The sequence below is a fragment of the Solanum dulcamara genome, chromosome 8 (assembly GCF_947179165.1).
Source record: "Solanum dulcamara chromosome 8, daSolDulc1.2, whole genome shotgun sequence".
NCBI classification, from domain to species: Eukaryota; Viridiplantae; Streptophyta; class Magnoliopsida; order Solanales; family Solanaceae; genus Solanum; species Solanum dulcamara.
The window spans coordinates 22,086,935-22,106,709 of NC_077244.1; positions in this window are offsets into that span (position 1 = coordinate 22,086,935).

Sequence of the window (19,775 nt, forward strand, 5' to 3'; positions counted from 1 at the left end):
CTCATAAGTCAAATTCTCTTCAATATGCACAATTTCCAATGGTACAATAGAGTTTGGATCACCCACAAATCTCTTTAAAATAGAGACTTGAAATATCGGATGAACCATAGCCAACTCAAATGGCAAGTCTAACTCATATGCCACTTTACCAATATGCTTCAATATTCTATAAGGTCCATAGTCAGACTTAACATTGATTAAAGCAGCTGTTGGAGAGAAGGCACCAGTCAGACCTGCAAGCACTGGGTAGTAATATATCTAGGACTCAATTTTCTGTTCTTATCAAAATGCATTACACCTTTCATAGGTGAAACCTTCAAATAGACATAATCATCCACATCAAATTTCATCTCTCTTCTTCTAGTTCTGAATAGGACTTTTGATGACATTGATCCGTCTTTAATCTCTCTATTATGAGCCTTATTTCTCCATTGCATCAACTACCAAATCTGGATCAATCAATACCATCTCACTTACTTCAAACCATCCCTCTAGGGATCTATATATTTTTCCATATAAGGCTTCAAAAGGAGCCATTTGGATGCTAGTGTGATAACTATTATTGTAGGAAAACTCAATCAATGGTAAATTCTCATCCCAACATCCTTTAGGATCAATCACACAGGCTTTTAACATATTCTCCAAAGTTTCGATTGTTCTTTTGGCTTGTCCATCGGTTTGAGGATGGAAAGCAGTACTTAACTTAACTCTAGTGCCAAGACCTTTTTGAAATGACTTCCAAAAATAGGAAGTGAATTGAGTACCTCTATCCGATATAATCGAAAAAGGAACACCATGAAGTTTCACAATTTCATGAATGTACAACTTAGCATAATCTTCAGCACCATAAGAAGTCTTAACCGGTAAAAAATGTGTCAATTTAGTTATTCGAAATACAATAACCCAAATAGAATCATGTTGTCTTCTAGTACGAAGAAAACCCATTACAAAGTCCATATTCACATCTTCCCACTTCTAAGTAGGAATCTCAATATCTTGGACTAAACCTCTCGGTCTTTGATGCTCAACTTTAACTTATTGACAATTAGGACACTTAGCCATGAACTCCGCTATGTCCTTCTTCATATCATTTCACTAACACACCTCTTCAAATAACAATACATCTTGGTGGATCCTGATTGAATTGAATACCGAGAACTATCGGCCTCATTCAATATCAACTCTCTTAACCCATCAGCATTAGGAACAGACAAATGACCTTGGTAACATAGTACCCCATCTCCCCCTTGGGAGAAAGCCTCAATGGCTTTTTTGGCAATTGATTTCATCAGTTTAACTAAAACCGAATCATTGTCTTGTTTGCCCTTAACATCTGCCACAAGAGACGATTTCGAGCCATTATGTACAAGAGCACCTCCATCATTAGAGTCAACCAACTGCACACCTAAATGTGCCAATCTATGGACATATTTAACCAACTCCTTCTTACCTTTCTCAATATAAGAAATATTATCCATGGACAACTAAGAGCATTGGTCATAACATTTGCCTTATCCGGATGGTACAATATACTAATGTCATAATCCTTTAGAAGCCATCTCTTTTGCCTAAAGGATCAAGTCTCTTTGGCTAAACACATATTATAATCTTTTACGATCGGTAAACATATCAATATGCACCCCATAAAGGTAATAACTCCATATTTTCAAAGCAAACACCACCGCCGCAAGTTTAAGATCATAGGTTGGACAGTTCCTTTCATGCACTTTGAGTTGCCTAGATGCATAGGCTAAAAACTTACCATGTATCATGACCCGACGTAGGTCCTAGTCATAACAAGGAGATCGAAACCCCAAAAGGCTCCAACCAAGCTTCTTGTACATATCATAAACATACATAGGTAAAGTAAAAGCAGAAATATCATACGAGAGTCTAAACCATGAATAGTAAATGAAAAAATGTCATATGACAACATAGACTTGAAACATTTGTCCAACTGAATGCCTCTACACATGAGTATAGACGAGGGATAAGACATATCCCTAGCTCACCCTCAATATGAAACATAACAAAAGTCCTTGAAACAGTAACCAACTCGATGACTAGTTCTCGATAAATGAGGACTCACCACAACACCTTCGAATAGAAAGCCTACTAGCCATGTAAATAAGTATGATCTTCAACCTCAACCCCTACATTATGAGACAATATAGGCAAAAAGTATGCATTAGTACATTAGAATGTACTATATAAGGGTGTGACATGCAACGTAAATCATGGAATGCAATAGTCAAGTAAATCACATGGTAAGATGAGATAATTAAAGTCATGAGGAAAATCATATTGACTAAAGCATTTAAAAAGCATAATTTAAAATCATAGAAAATATAAGAGATCATACATATGTGGGATAGGAACCATAACAGACAATAATACCAATGCTAGCTATAACATGGAATCCTGTTTTCTCCCTATACAATGAAGAAAAAGGGGAATCTACTTGCCAAGGTAGACTCTACCTCGCTAGGCGGGTTATACATATGTTATATGTAGATCTAATAGCTAGGCCATGAAGGCAACCTACAGTGGCACGTAGTTTATGGGATATGAGGCTGCTACTAAGGCTTTTGGTAGGCCCCCACCTCAATTCCACTTGGTGCGAAATCAAATCCCACGGAATACATACATAGCATAAAAATTATAATTTCATATATCATAGTCATTATCATAAAATCATAGAGTAGCTTATTTTCATAATATACTTGTAATGTGAGAATTGTCCTTTCATCATTACAATCATATTTGCATAATTCATATCGTTAGGCCTTAGGTCACCACATAGGGCCCTAAGTCACCTTACTTCATAACTTGCATGAAAATCATCCTTTGAAACATACTTATAGTCCATGATCATAATTGAAATACATAATCATAATTCATGCTTGGAAATTCATGATCATAGCTTATACTTGAAATTTAGATAAGGCATGAATGCATGATCAATTGATTTGAAAATCATGTACTTGACTTGAAAACTTGCATGATCACAAACTTTATACCATCTCATACATAATTCTTATAGATAATATCATTAGGAAGTATAATTGAAAATATTCATAATCTTCATCAGGAACACTAGAAAACAAAATAGGAGTATTCATGGAAAAACTATTCAATTTAATGCTATAATCATCAATTTATATCAAAATAGATTCATTATCATAATTTGAATCAAAGTTCATGCAATAGGAGTAAAGATTATAAAATACCATACTTTAATTTGATAAAAAACTTGAGAAATTGATTGGGCTTCATGGATGAAATGATCCATGAATCAATACCCACATACCTTAAGTGATAACACCAATTAATTTGGAAGAAAATTGAGAGTTTTGATGCAGAGCTTGAGTGAATTTACTTGAAGTCTTCAATAGAGTCCTTGAAAGTCTTTTGTAAAGAGAGAAATATTTGAGTAGGTGAATTGTAGAAGAAATGAATAGAATTAAAGGTTTAGGTTAATTTATAGAGTTGAATTAGGTCCTAAAAACGTCTAGGTTCATTAGCTAACAATTTGAGAAAAGTCTAAAATGCCCTTACTAAAAACTAATTTCAGCCATGAAAAATCATCGCCAGGTCCGCGACGCAGAAGCGAGCAAGTCCGCGATGCAGAGGCGAGCAAGTCCGCGATGCAGACTTGTCGCGCACCTTACTGTTTTGCACAATTCCTTCGAAAATCTATCTTTCGATATACGGGTCCTAAATATCCACCAAAACTATTTTCTCGCAGGTTTTGATCCCCTGATCGATATTCCGAACTCAGATTTTCCAAAAAAAATTAAGGATGATGTATTAATTGAGCGGCCTATTCCCAAGGAATTCTTAAGGCACTTATGAGCATTTTGAGGGATGTTAGCTCAACTGGTGAAAGGCGATCCCCTAAGGTGGGATGTAAAGGAGCCAGAGGTTCCAAATTCGATACCCCGTAGCACTGTAGTGTGAAGAGGGACTAAGGTGCGAACTGGCTGACCCTGGCATAGACAATACTTGAATATACGGGCCCAAAAGAGAGGGTCATCACACCATATTCCATCAAAACACAACTCAAACCAACATGTGACACATCACAATAAACAACAAACCCATCAGAACCTTCGGGCAATGTCAAAATAGAAGCTAACGTAAGTCGATCCTTTAATATGTGGAAAATTTTCTCACATTCATTCGACCATTGAAATTTCACCTTCTTTTGGGTTAACATAGTCAAAGGCGAAGCAATAGACAAAAAGCCTTCAACAAACCTCCAATAATATCCGGCTAAACCCAAAAAGCTTTTAATATCCGAAGGAGATAATAGCCTAGGCCAATCTCACTGGGTCTATTTTCTTTGAATCAACCTTAATTCCATCACCTGACACCACATAGCCAAAAAATGCAACCTCTATTAGCCAAAATTTACACTTACTAATTTTGGCAAATAATTGCTTCTCTCTCAATGTTTGCAACACAATTCTCAAGTGACCTATATGATATTCCTCATTTTGAGAATAAATCAAGATGTCATCAATGAACACCACTACAAACATGTCTAAGTATGGCTTGAAAATATGATTCATCAAGTCCATAAATATGGAGGAAGCATTAGTCAAATCAAATAACATTACTACAAATTCAAAATGACCATATCTTGTTTGAAATGCCGTCTTGGGGATATCACACTCTCTTACCCTTAATTGGTGATAACCAAAATGGAGATCAATCTTAGAGAAGTAACTTTCCCCTTGTAATTGGTCAAATAAATCATCTATCCTCGAAATTGGATACTTGTTCTTTACGGTGACCTTATTCAATTACCGGTAATTTATACACATTTGGAGTGATCCATCTTTCTTCCTAATGAACAACACGAGAGCACCCCATGGTGAAATACTTAACCTCATAAAACCCTTATATAACAAATCCTTTAATTATTTTTTAATCTCTTTAAGCCATCGGACCAGACAGTAAGGAGAAATAGAAACAGGTTGGGTATCGGGAAGGAGATCTATGCCAAAATCAATTTCTCTTTTAGGAGGAATACCGGGCAAGTCATCAGAAAGCACATCGAGAAATTTATTAACTATAGGAACCGACTCAAGAGTAGGAATTTCAGAATCAACATCCCTAACTCGTACAATATGATAGATGCACCTTTTGGATATACCTTTCCATTCATGAATAGGCTCATTAGGAAAGTGAAACTTAACCATATGGGTCTTACAATATATAGATGCATAAGCGGCATATAACCAATCCATGCCAAGAATGATGTCAAAATCGGTCATGTCAAGTTCAGCAAGATCAAATGGACTAACTTTATGCAAGACCAACATGGGATAACTTTTATAAATTCTCTTGACTACTACCAAATCACTAACTAGAGTAGAAATCGAAAAAGGTTCTAATAGCACTTCGGCGCACATATCAAATCTTATAGCAAGGTAAAGAGTAACAAAAGAAAAGTTGGCACTCAGATCAAGCAATGCATAAACATCAAAGTAAAAAATATGTAACATACCTGTGACCACACCGGAAGTCTCATCCACATCTAGCATGAAGGGCATAGAATCAGTTATTGCGTTGGCCACCCTTAGTTTGAGCTTGGGAGCCTTATTGCACTTGGCCTCCTTGAGGACGACCTTCTCCACCTTTGTTGGCAACATAAGGGCACTCAGATTGCTAATAGCCCATCTTTGCACATCCTTAACAAGCACCCATTCCTATCAAGCATTTCCCTCCATGATTCTTTCTACACTTTGCACACTTAGGAAAAGAAAGGCTACTAGCATTCACACCTCCTCCTTCTTGAACTCTAGGGTAAGTTACCCTATTTTTAGCAAGATTTTTCCCCGAACCTTGGCCTTGTTGAGAACGACCACTACCATCGGTCCTAGCACTGGAGAACCCACCTTCATACCTGGCCCTCTTCGAATCCCTCACCCTCATCCTCTTAGAACCCACCTTGAGCTTTTCTCCTTTTATTTATTTGGTGAAATTCATGGGTTGAGATATGTCCATATCCTAAATAAGCATAAAAGTACGACATTTCTTAGTAACCAAGTCAGATACCCCCGATATGAATTGACTCATTTGGGCATACAGATCGATAACCAATAAAGGAGAATACTTGGATAGCTTAGTAAACTTGAGGGCATAGTCCTTCATTCCTATATTTCCTTGTCGAAGATTAATGAACTCCAACACTTTAACTTTCCTTAGCTCAAGAGGGGAAAAAAATGATCAAGGAAAGAAAGTTTAAAGGTTTCCCGTTCAATAGGACCTTCATCTACCCTCTTCAAATTCCATTGAGTGTACCAAACTTAACCAACACACTTAAGTTGGCAAGCTGCCAACTCTGTTTTGTTTTTCGAAGTCACCCCCATGATATTCACTATTTTGTAGACCTCATTAATGAACTCTTGGAGGTTCTCATCGACCTTTGAACCATGATCGGGAGGGTTCATTCGTGCAAAGTCCCTCACTCTAGAAGCTGAATTAGGAATATTAGAAGGAGGAGTAACCCCTTGGTTGGCCACTACATAGGCTAGCATGGTAAAAGTGGTCTGGAACTTCGTATGTGTCATTTGCTCGGGCAAAGGGTCATTGCCTTGAGGAGACAAAATATCTTGGTCTTCATTAGTATTGTTGCCTCTTGGCAATGTTGGTATTCTTGGAGGCATTTTCTGAAAATCACAAAGGAAAAATGTTAAGGAAAGAAAGTCTTAGAATAAACTCTATCGCACGACATAGATCATAAAAGAAATGAGGATTCCTAAAATGTCTTATAGCCTCATATTCATAGATGTGGCGTGCTTCACAACCATGAATAAGACTATACGTTACACAAAATATTGGACACCCTAGGACATCTTAAATCTTGTACTCTGATACCAAGTTTGTCATGATCCGACCTAGGGCATAGTCATAACACAGTGATTGAAACCCCTAAGGGGATCCAACCAAGACTCTTGACATATCATAAAGCATACATAAGGTAAAGTAAATGCGGAATCAATATAAGAGAGTCTAAATCTTAAATCATAAACAAAGAATGTAATTTGACAACATAGACTCAAACATTTATCCAACTAATACCTCTAATCATGAACATAGGTGAGGGCTAAGACATATCCCTAGCTCACCCTCAAAATAAAAGAAAATAAATATCTTTGAAAAAAGAAACAACTCATAAACCGCCCTTGATGGATGAGGACTCACCAAGACTTCACCATAAGAACACAACTAGCCACATGTGTGGGTATGATCCTCAAGCTCAATCCCTATATTAGAAGATAATGTAGGAAACAATATGCGTTAGTACATTTGAATGTACTAAGTATATGGCCATAACATGCAATATAAATCATAGGATGCAATGATTATGAATATATATGATAAAGGGGATAAGTAAAATCGTTGAAGAAAATCAGAATGATGAAAGCATTTAAGAGACATAGCTGAAGATCATAAGATAATATAATAATCATATACATATGTGGTATAGGAACCATAACTGAAAATAAGACCATGCGAGCTATAACATGAAATACTATCGTCTCCCCATAAAATGAAGAAAAGAAGAATCTACTTGCCAAGATAGACTCTACCCCGCTAGGTGGGTCATGTACATACTCTATATATGGATTCACAATCTAATACATGAAGTCAACCTACCATGGCATGTGTATTAAGAGACATAAGGATGCTACTAAGGCTATTGGTAGGTCCCCCACCATAAGTCCACTTAGTGCTAAGTCAATTCCCATAGAATACATAACATAGTAAACATACTTAGCATATATCATAACTTGTTCATAAATGTTAGAATTCATAGAATAGATTATTTCATAACATATTTGCAAGATAAGAATTGACCTTTCATTATTACAAATCATACTTGCATAATCCATATCATAAGGTCCTAGGTCAGCACATATGAGCGTAAGTCACCGTTTCCGCATAACTTGCATTAAATTCATATCTTAAACATACTTATAATTCATGATCATAATTCATACTTAAATTTAGAGTAAAACTCATATACATAATCAATTTGATTGAAAATTATGAGAATACCTTAAAATCATTGAACTCCATAATCATAATTCATACAATTCATCATAGAAAATAGCTTCATGAAATAACATAGTCCATGTAAAAACATGCTGATAATGATCATTAGAAATGATTAAATACGAATTGAATCAGCCCAACACAACTCATAAAAATTTAAGTTTAAAAGTAATGAGCTTTCATGAGATTTTTAAAATAAACCTTGGACTTGATGAGTGGAAGGAACTCATGAATCAATCCACACATACCTTGATTTAAATTGGACTTGAATTTGAGAAAGGAGACTTAATCTTGAAGAAACCCTGACCAAAGTTTGATGAACTCTTGAGGAACCTTGGAAGGAAGTATAGAATTTATTTGGGAAATAATGAGGGAATAAAAGAGTTTAGGAGTATTTAGGATACAATTCATAATGAATCTAGTCCTTAAAAAGTCCACAAACATTATTAGAATATAGCAAATATACCAAACTACCCCTTATTAAATTCAAATCAGGCAACTCTACGATAAGGTCTACGAATCATAGATGCAATAACGAGTCGTAAAAATGAATCATCCTACAAGGCCTAAGAAAGACCTAAAAAATAAGTCTCTAAACTTTTATTACGAGTCGTGTTTATGAATCGTCTTGGATTCTACAAATTGTAAGGTCACTCAGCTTGTAGGTTTGAGAAATTACCTATTTACTGAGCCTCTGAAGTTTTCATAAGAATCATTTTGACTAGTCTCCATATCCTCTACAACTCATCTTGTTGAGTCGTAAAGTGGATTATGAGGGTCACACATGCAGGTCATTAGACCTTGCCACGATGACTCATTTCTATGATTTGTCATTTTCTCTATGAGTCTTCAACTAACTCGTGAAGTTCCTTCCTGCCTTGGCAGATTTCCAATTCTGAACTCATGTATATGACTCACTTCTATGACCTATACAAGTCCCTATGAGTCGCATACCAACTCGTAGACTTTGGGTTAGTAGACTTTTCTTGATATTTTACTATCATTTGACTTTTTATCTTACGGACTCTTACATGATGATCCTACCTCTATTGTGCCTTGAAAAACATTGGTGTCAAAGAAAGTTTATCTTATGAAGAGGTTCCATTTGAGATTTTAGATCGTCAAGTCGAGAAGTTGCATCCGTGTAGATTCTTTAGAGGAACCAAATAACTCAGGGACACATAGAAGGCCGAAGCCGATATAATGTCACATTATCCTCATCTTTTTCCTCTTAGACCAACTTGAGGTATTGAGTTCCTTTTTGTTCACTTCTTTGAATTTTTGTGTTTTAGCTTGGAGTTGATTACTCATTGGTTTATGCATTTTATGTGTAGTTGCATTCATGTTTTGTTGTTAGATCTCTTTTCATACTCTATTCATGCTAGCTTGAGTCCCATTAATGGAGAGAATGCTCCCAAGAAAGAGATATCATAAGACCCCAGAAGTTGGAAAGTCAAAACGAAAAAGAAGAGTGGAGAAAAATCCAACGAGTGCAAAAGTTTTTGGTACATGGCTTATACGAGCCTCTATACAGACCATACAAGGCTACACGGTCTGTATCAGGCGATCATGGAGACGATAAAATTGAGACTTGGGGGAAAATGGACACTAGCGACTTAGATGAGACCTTATACGGACCATACAAAGTTACATGGCCCATAGATGGCAACCGTAGAAAAGAAGCTAAGAAAAAGTTGGGAAATATATTGGACCAACCATTGAACACCTAAGGGAAGTTGGTCTCTTGGTGGCCTTGCACGAGGGCCTTTACTTCCCATCTAATGTTATACGACCCATATAATCTTCTGTCTAAATCACCCTCCCCATGACCCTATTCTCCTTCACTTCTACGGACGCCTATGCAGTTTGTGGTAGTTTATACTGTCCATATAGTGGTTTGTGAAGGTGTACCCAATAGTTTTAATTTCAAGGGTATTTGGGTATTTTTTTCATTTATTTAATTCTTATACTTGGTCATTTTAAGCTTTATTAAGGTACTATAACTAATTCCTAAACCTTCAAAACCCTCATCCTCCCAAGTTAGAATTTGTTCTCTTTCAAGTTTCTCTCAAAGCTCTTCTCCAAGGCAAGAACTAGGGCTCAAGTCTTCAAGCTTCCATTGAAGCAACTAATCTAAGCTTTGTCTTCCAGGTATATGGTCATTCACCAATGGATTTCTTTAATCCATTGGGTCCCAAAGGAAACTCAATTATCTAATTCGATTTCACCCAATTTTAAAGGGTTTTATGTCAATTCTACATGGGTCTTTTCATTATGAATTCAATTGATGTCATTCTATCCTATTATACATGAATTCACTTTATTACATGATTTTAAATTGATTTCACATGGACCCATGCATTATGTTATGATTTTAAAATAAGAATTTATGAATCTATGATCATGAACTTTGCAAATATTTTATGAAAGCTATGAATTAGGTTTCAAGCATGTTTTAAAGTATGAATGAATAAACTGTGAAATATTTTCGCACAATATGAAGGAATCATGATTTAGATGGTTAGAATGGTAAGTGTCTATATAAATATGTTGTGATCATGATTCTTAAAGAGTTATTCTTATGATTATCTGATGATGTGGATTGGTATTGATTATTACCTTTTCGAATGATATGAATGATAAATAATGTACTTATTCCGTTGAGATTAACTATGCACCGAGAGAACTTTGTGGTGGAGACTTGGTAAGAGAGTTTCTAGTAGCAACCCCTAGTCCCAAACTATGTGCCCCCGTAGGTTTGCCTTAATTGGCCTAGCTAGTGATCCACATACAGCGCATGATATGATTATGATATGGAGTCTACCTTGGCAAGTAGAACCTTTCTTCACGATGTGGCAGTTACAGAGGATTTCATGTTATATCTCACATGGTCTTAAATATCGGTTAAGGTTAATATCCCACAAAATGACTATGTTTTTCTTATAAGCTCTTAAATGATATTTTTATGATGCATTGAACTTATTAAATGTTTTCATATTTTACTTCATGTTTTTCAAGTTAATTGTTCATGCATCACATGTTCATGTTTAGTATGTCTGTTTATTAATGTTTATGCATATTTCTCACATACTTAGTACATTTCATAGACTAACGCATACTTTGTCTACATTATCTCATAATGTAGGGTCCGACTCTCATCCTCCCGCACGTGGCTAGTTGGTTACGTACTCAGAGTTATCTTTTGGTGAGTATTCATTATTCGAGGGAGAACCCATCATGTTATTTCTTTATTATTCATACTTATGTTCTTTTATTTTTGGTGAGCTAGGGCTTATCCTATGCCCCGTCTAAAGTTAGTAGAGGCATTTCTAGACTATAGAAGTATGTGTAAGTCATTTGGCTTTTATGTTTGAATTCTCCTTATTTCGAAATTTTTATTATGAGACTATTTCCGTATTTAAAGTTTATCTTTTATTTTATGATTTGAATATCATGCTATGTATGCTAAGAGGTTTAGTTGGAGTCCCTCAGGATTCTAACCTTTGTGTCATGCTTAGAGCCTAGCTTGGGTCGTAACAAACTAACAATGGTTTTTCTAGTGTCGACCACACCTAGGGTGTAGACTCAGAGTGTGGTAAACTTGATATTAGAGAACAAGGTTCAAGAGTCCTAGGATGTATATGAAGTCATGTCTAATAGACTCCTTCTTGTTGGTGTTAAGCGTGCCACTATTATAATAGAGAAGCTAAAGGACATTGGGAAGTATCACCCTTTTTTCATACTCTAAATTTGTAGGATGGAGTTTAACTCTATAATAGTTTCTTCTAACTCATACATTCACACATTTTTAGATCATCCCTCCAAAGTGTACTATTAGCCAGAGAAATGTTGCTACCACTGAGGTTACTGTTGGAACCAATATGAGAACCATGCCTCTACCTCCAAGAATGCAGACTAGGAATGGAGCTTGCCTGTCAGACCAGGGCACTAATATTAGGACTCAAGAGATGTCTTCTATCACTATAATGGTTCCACACACCTGTTCCACAACCTTCTCTCAAGACAGAGGCAGATCTCATGGAATCTATCTTGATGCTCACTTAGTTTGTGGCTACTCAGTCAGGTTGCCAGGGCACTCCAATCACTAAGTACATCCCCTAAGAGTCATCAACTATGACAAGGATCGGGAATTTCTTGAACAAAAATACACTAGTGTACATAAGGTCCAAGGTTGAAGAGGATCCTCAGAACTTCATTGATGAGGTGTGGAAGATTTTGAAGGCCATGCATACTACTGAGATAGAGGGAGTTGATCTTGTTGCTTATCAACTCAAGGATGTAGAAAATATCTGGTACAATCAGTGGGAAGAAAGTCATAGTGAGGATGTTAACCGGTTGAATAGGATGAGTTCGAAGAAGAGTTATTGGAACACTTTTTCCAACAAGAGCTAAGGGAGGCGAAGATAGAAGAGTTTGTGAACTTGAAATAGGAAAGGTTGACTGTGAAAGATTATAGTCTCAAATTCATCCAGTTATCCATATATGCACCGAAGATGGTCCCGGATATAAGGTCAAGAATGAGAAAGTTTGTCTCTAGATTGGGAAAACATGTGAAAAAGGAATGCAAGGGTACACTTCTGATTTCTGACATGGACATCTCTAGGCTTATGTTGTATGAATAACAAGTTGAGAAAGATAAGAAGAGGGATAGAGAAGAGCATCAGAATAAGAGGGAAAAGTTGGCAAGACATGAGCTGCATCAACAAAAGAGTGGTAACAACGACCGGTCTTTCTTCAGAAAAGCTCATCTGGTCATGCACCATTGTTAGCAAGTGCACCTGTACAGAATAATATGAATGATCAAAAATTTCAGGGTAGTCAGAATATCAAGGCTTAGAGTTCCCAGTTGCAAGATAGCATGGCACAATGATCTTCTCGAAACCCACTTTATGGTAAGTGTGGTAGGCCCTATTTAGAAGAATGTCATGACAGCTCTAGTAGTTGCTACAAGTGTGGACACATGGGTCACTTCTTCAGAGACTATCCGATGTGGAAATAAGGTAATGGGGGCAATAAGGCCTAGTCCCCTTTAGCAACTCCATCAAGCAGAGTTGCCCAAAAGGGTACTACTTTAGGGATAGGCGGAGGTTCAAACCATTTGTATGTTATGGCTAGCCGCCAAGATCAGGAGAACTCGCCAGATTTCATCACTAGTATGCTCAAAATTTTCTCTCTTGATGTATATGCCTTACTAAATCTAGGTTCTAGATTGTCTTTCGTGAATCCTTATATAGCCATGAAGTTTGAGATCTGTCCTGAACGTCTTCTAGAGACTTTCCATATTTCTACTATTGTTGGTAAGTCTATTCTATCTAAAAGAGTTTATAGACATTGTACCATCTCCATTTATCATAAAGAACCCCAACTGACTTAGTTGAGTTACATATGGTGGATTTTGACTTTGTTCTAGGCATGGACTAGCTATATGTTTGTTATACCTCAATTGATTGTAGAACCCGAATAGTCAAGATTCATTTTCCTAATGAGCCAGTCATATTAGAGTAGAAGAGTAGTCCAGTTGTGCCTAAGGTTTATTTCATCTCATACATTAACGCTAGAAAGTTAGTTTCCAAGGGATGTATCTATCACATAGTCCGAGTAAGAGACTCTAGTATTGAGACACCATCCCTTCAATCAGTTTCAGTTATAAATGTATTTCCAAAAATATTTCATGATGATCTTTTTCGAGTTCCTCCCATTAGAGAGATAGAATTTGGGATAGATGTCCTTCCTGATATGCAACCTATATTTATTCCTCCATATAGAATGGCTCCATCTGAGTTGAAAAAGTTAAAAGAGCAATGGAAAGATCTCTTTGATAAGGGTTTCATAAGACCTAGTGTCTCACCTTGGGGCGCTCCTATCCTATTCGTGCAAAAAAAAGATGGTTCCCTTCGAATGTGTATCGACTATCGCCAGTTGAACAAAGTCACCATAAAGAATAAGTATCCTCTCCCCATAATTGATGACCTATTCAATAAACTTCAAGGTGCCACTTGTTTCTCCAAGATAGACCTTAGATTCGGCTATTACCAGTTGAAAATGAGAGAAAGTGACATTCCGAAGATAGACTTTAGGACCCGATACGGTCATTATGAGTTCTTTGTTATGTCCTTTGATTTGAATAACGCTCCTACAATATTCATGGACCTCATGAACTGAGTATTTAAGCATCTGGACATACATTTTTGCTATTGTGTTTATCGATGACATCTTGATCTACTCCAGGAACAAGGAGGAGCATGCCAACCACCTCAGAATTGTTCTCCAAACTCTCAAGGACCGGAAGTTATTTGCCAAGTTTTCAAAGTGTGAGTTTTGGCTAGCATCCATGGCATTACTAGGCCACATATTATCTGGTGAAGGTATTCGAGTTAATTCTTAGAAAATAGAGGTAGTGAAGAACTAGCCTAGATACACATCCCCAATTGACATAAAGAGTTTCTTGAGTTTGGCTGGTTACTACAGAAGGTTTGTAGAAGTCTCATCTATTTCATCCCCATTGATTAAGTTGACCCAGAAAAAGGCTAAGTTCCAATGATCTAAGGCTTGTGAAAAAAGCTTTCAAGAATTGAAAACTCAATTGGCTAATGCTTCGGTGTTGTCCCTACCAGAGGGTACATAAGATTTCATCATATATTGTGATGCATCCAGAGTTGGACTCAGTTGTGTTTTGATGCAGAAAGGTAAGGTTATAGCTTATGCCTCCAGACATCTTAAAATTCATAAGACGAATTACCCAACTCTTGATCTAGAGTTGGCAGCAGTGGTATTTGCTTTGTAAATATGGCGTCATTATCTTTATGGCATGCATGTGGATATATTCACTGACCACAAGAGCCCTCAGTATGTTTTTAGTCAGAAAAAGCTAAATCTTAGGCAGAGGAGGTAGTTTGAATTGCTTAAGGACTACGATATGTGTATTCTCAACCACTTAGGTATAGCTAATGTGATTGTTGATACTCTTAGCGGGTTGTCCATGCGCCCATGTCAAGGAAGGAAAGAAAGAGCTAGCTAAGGAGGTGCATAGACTTACACATTTGGGTGTTGCCTTGTAGACTCAGATTAAGGTGGTGTTATTATTCAAAATGGGTTGAATCGTCTTTACTAGTGGAAGTGAAAGAAATGCAAGACAAGGATCCTATCTTACTCTAGTTAAAGAAAGATGTTCATAACCAGAAGGTGATGACCTTTGAACAAGAGGGGGTGGTGTGTTGAGGTACCAAAGTAGATTATGTTTTTGAATGTTGACGGTCTCTGAGAGAGGTTAATGGAAGATGCCCACAATTCCAGATATTCTATTCATCCGGGCTTCACCAAAATCATGACTTGAGAGATGTCTACTTGTGGAGTAGAATGAAGAGAGAGATATTATAAATTTTATTTGTAAGTTCCCAAATTGTTAATAGGTCAAAGTTGAGCACCATACACCATGTGGTGTGGCTCAAAATACAGAACTTCCAAAGACGAAATGGGAGATGGTCAACATGAATTCTATTGCTATGGTTTACCGCAATCTCGCCGACATCATGATTCGATTTGGGTTATTGTAAATCGGATGACTAAATCACCCTATGTCTTGCCAGTAAAGACTATAGATTTAGTAGAGGACTATGCCAGATTGTACATCAGCAAGATAGTCAGACTTCATTGAGTTCCTCTAACTATTATTTCAGATAGGAATGCTCAATTCACCACTCAGTTTTGGAAGTTATTTTATAAAGTTTTGGGTTCTAAGGTGAACCTTAGTACTGCTTTTCATCCTCAGACTGATGGGCGGGCAGAGGGTATAATTCAGACTCTAGAAGATATGTGTAGAGCTTATGTTATTGACTTCAAAGGAAATTGGGATGGCTATGCCTCTCATAGAATTTGCATACAATAATAGTTATTATTCGAGTATTCAGATGACTCCGTATGAGGCTTTTTATGGGCAAAGGTGTAGATCTCTAATTGGTTGATTTGAAGCGGGTGAAACTGAGTTGATAGGCTCAGACTTGGTTCATTAGGCCATGGAGAAGGTTAAGATTATCCAAGAGAGGTTAAAAACTACATAGAGTCATCAAAAGACCTATGTGAATGTTAGGCTAAGAGATTTGAAGTTTGAAGTGAATGATTGGGTTTACTTGAAGGTCTCACACATGAAAGGTTTCATGAGATTTGGGAAGAAAGTAAAGATCAGTCCCCGCTATATTGATCCCTACCGTATTTCAAAGAGAGTTGGTAATATACCTTATGAGTTGGAGCTACCACCAGAGTTAACTGTTGTTCACCCAATATTTCACATCTCTATGTTCAAGAAGTTCTTTGATGATTCTTCACTCATTGTGTCTCCGGAGATTATTGGTGAGAAAAATAGCTTATCCTATGAGGAGATTCTGATTCATATTCTTGATCGTCATGTTCACAAGTTGAGCATCAAGGAGGTCGCATCAGTTAAATTTCTACAGAGAAATCAATTTGTTGAAGAGACTACATAGGAAGTCAAGAAAGATATAAAAATAAGATACTCGATCTATTCGTTCCTGTTTGAATGTTTTCAGTTTCTACATTGTATTTGTGCCTTGTGAATTCCTAGCTTGGTCATCATTCAAGGATGAATAATCCCAAGGGGGGGAATATTGTAACACTCCAAAATATTCTAACTTAGATCAGATCAAAAGCCGAGAAAAAAGACTCTATATTTGATGAACTTTGATTTTTACGATCACCATCTATGGCTCATAAAAGCAACCACAAATCGTAGATGGGATCATGGAACCAAACTTCAGAAATAAGGAAAAAAGGCCTGAGATTTATGAACTGTGTTTATGGAAAAACCTTTTATGAGTCGTAGACTTGATCCATAGATCAACTTCAGAGACTTAGCAATGTCATGTGTGTAGAACGATTCCCTATTACGAGTCGTAACTCACTCTATGGACCGTATATCTACCCTAGACCAATGTTCTAAAAGACAACAAAATTTTCTAATTTTCACGAGCCGCTTCTACGACCTGTAAAAATAACTGCGGACCATAGACTTGCCTCATAGGATGAGATCCTGAAATCCTCATTCAGAATAATTTCCACAAGCATATAGGATGGCCCATAAATGGGTTTACAAATCATAAAAAGATCCATAAACCCAAACTTCAAAGGACCCTAAAAGTCATCCAAGCTCCTACATTGGTTTTTACGACATGTAGAAGTTTCTATGGATCGTAGATGGTCCTGGGACTTTGACAGTTTTTAATAAAGGGCATTTCGGTCTTTTTCCACCCTTTATAAGCCTTAAATTTGACATTTTGGGATAAAATGTAGGTCCTTATTAGTATAGTTAGACCTAATTACTCCCAAAATCATTCCTAAGACTTAAGCAAGGATTCAAGAGGAGAAAATTAGGTTTCAAGCATCTTCTTCAAGCTTCTTCAAGAATCTTGTTCTTCCAGGTATGTAAGACTATTTATAGTATTGGACTGAGTTTGTCCTCACGCCCTACATGTAAATTCTATCTATAAGAGTTAAATTTAGGGTTTCTATTCCAAATTTTCATGAGTTTTGAACTACATTATTCCTTATCGTTGAATTATGATTTTTATCATTAAGATTACAATTCTTCATGTATTTATGATTCTTGAATTTATTGTTCATGCTTACTTTATCATATGAACTCCCATTTGTTAAGTATTGCTGAAGATTATTGCATTACTATCCATTATGCATTGTTTTCTAAATTAAGTAAAGTTGAGTATTTTTAGTTAATAGTTGAAAAAGAATTTTAAGGGAACTTGAGTGATTCCAAATGCATGATTTTGTTTCGAAAAGAGCATGACTAATTTAAGAGAAAGCATAATCAGTTTCAAAAGTAAGTTCAGTTCAGTATACTTATAAAAAAGTATTTTGAGTATTCACTCACATTGATATTATCATGTGCATAATGCATGTTTTGGGAGTAGCATTGAGCACCAATTTGGGTAAAAGTTCAAATAGTCCCAATCCCATAAATTGCACCACCAACATAGATAGGATCGTGCCATTGGTTCGAACGACTCCTGATCCAGCTCCTGATAAGGGCTTTTAAGATGGATCCATAAGTTCAATTTTGTTATCTTATACTTTGGCAAGGTATATGATGGCTCTAGCAAGGTGGGCTAGACATTGTATCATCACGAGACTCATAGTGATGGTTGTCGATTAGATAAATTCCCTAGAAAAGTAAAGTTACTATTTTAGAATTGCATTATTTCATTATTTCAGTTGTAAAGCTCAACCTGTTTTCATTACACTTCCATTGCTTTACTTTCACTCAACTTATTTTTTGTATTCCTTTCACCATGAGTATTCAGTTTAGTTATCATTTCATTCAGCTTTAATACATACAATACATTTCATCTATTGACGCCATTCGACGTTGCATCATTTTATGATGCAAATACAAGTTCTCAAGGTCATCAACGTGTGCTTCATTGAGATCATTACTTCATTAGCTTTTGGTGAGACCTCCTTCCTTCTGAAGGACTCCTTCTCAGCACCTGTCCTTAGTTAGTAGAGGCTTTATAGACATAGTAGAGAGTCAGTTCAGTATTAAGATTTTTCAAATGTTTTCTTAAAATCTTATTATTACATTGAGTTTATTTCAAGCACATACATGAGTCTTATTTAAAGTATTTAAATTGTCCATCTCTTTAAGTTTCCGTATGTATGTTTAACTTTCCGTTTAGTAGTCAGTCAGATCAAGAGTTCACTTGAGACCAGCAATGATTATCCAAGTGCAGGCTACGTCTAGGGTGTAGACTCAAGGCATGACAGATAATCTCAATTGAATCAGATTGTGAGACATCAACTTCCACAAGCACACAAGCATAATATGTTCTCTCCATTTTAGCAGTGAACTTATCAATGTATAACTGTCGACCAACAATACTAGATACCTAATTTAATGCCTCACAAGATCAATATCATACTAATAAATCAGGGAAGATCACCAAAGGGATATAATTAATAAGCAATCAGGATCAATAACAAATTCAATCACCTAATTTTGAACTATAAATGACTTATTATGGAAAGTATAAGGTCCCTTCATCAACATCTTGTCACAATCTTCAACAAAATTAAAGTATTTGGGGTTTTGCAGCAAAAATTCAAGTATGAAAGACATAGTTTTCCATTATCTTCATATCAGTGTATCCTCTATTACAATCCAATCAAAGTAGTTTCCCAATATTATTCTTGAGATTTCATATCATTATCCACTATATTCACAAAATATTACCTAATTAGGGGTCGTTTGGTTGGAAACAAATTATTCTAGGATTAATTATCCTGGGATTACTTACTGTGGGATAAGGTGGGATAACTTATTCCATCACTATGGTATAAATGGTGTGATAAGTTATCCCAAACTTGCCAATCAAACAAGACAGCAAAATTTTATCCAGGACTTTTTTTTAATTCCAGGACTATTTATGTTTATCCTTTACACCAAACGACCTTTTAGTGTTTAGGGAAATATAAGAGAGGATTTTACCTTTTTGAGCAAAACGATTAACATAGAAGTTCTTCTCTTCTCCTAGAGTGGGTTGAGTAGAACTGTCAGCCTCATAAAAATGTAGTCGCCAGTTGTCGACTTTTGCAAGTTAGAGTTGAAGCACTTTTTTTTATTCTCCTCCGATATTGATTAAAATTGAAGAGGTTGAAAG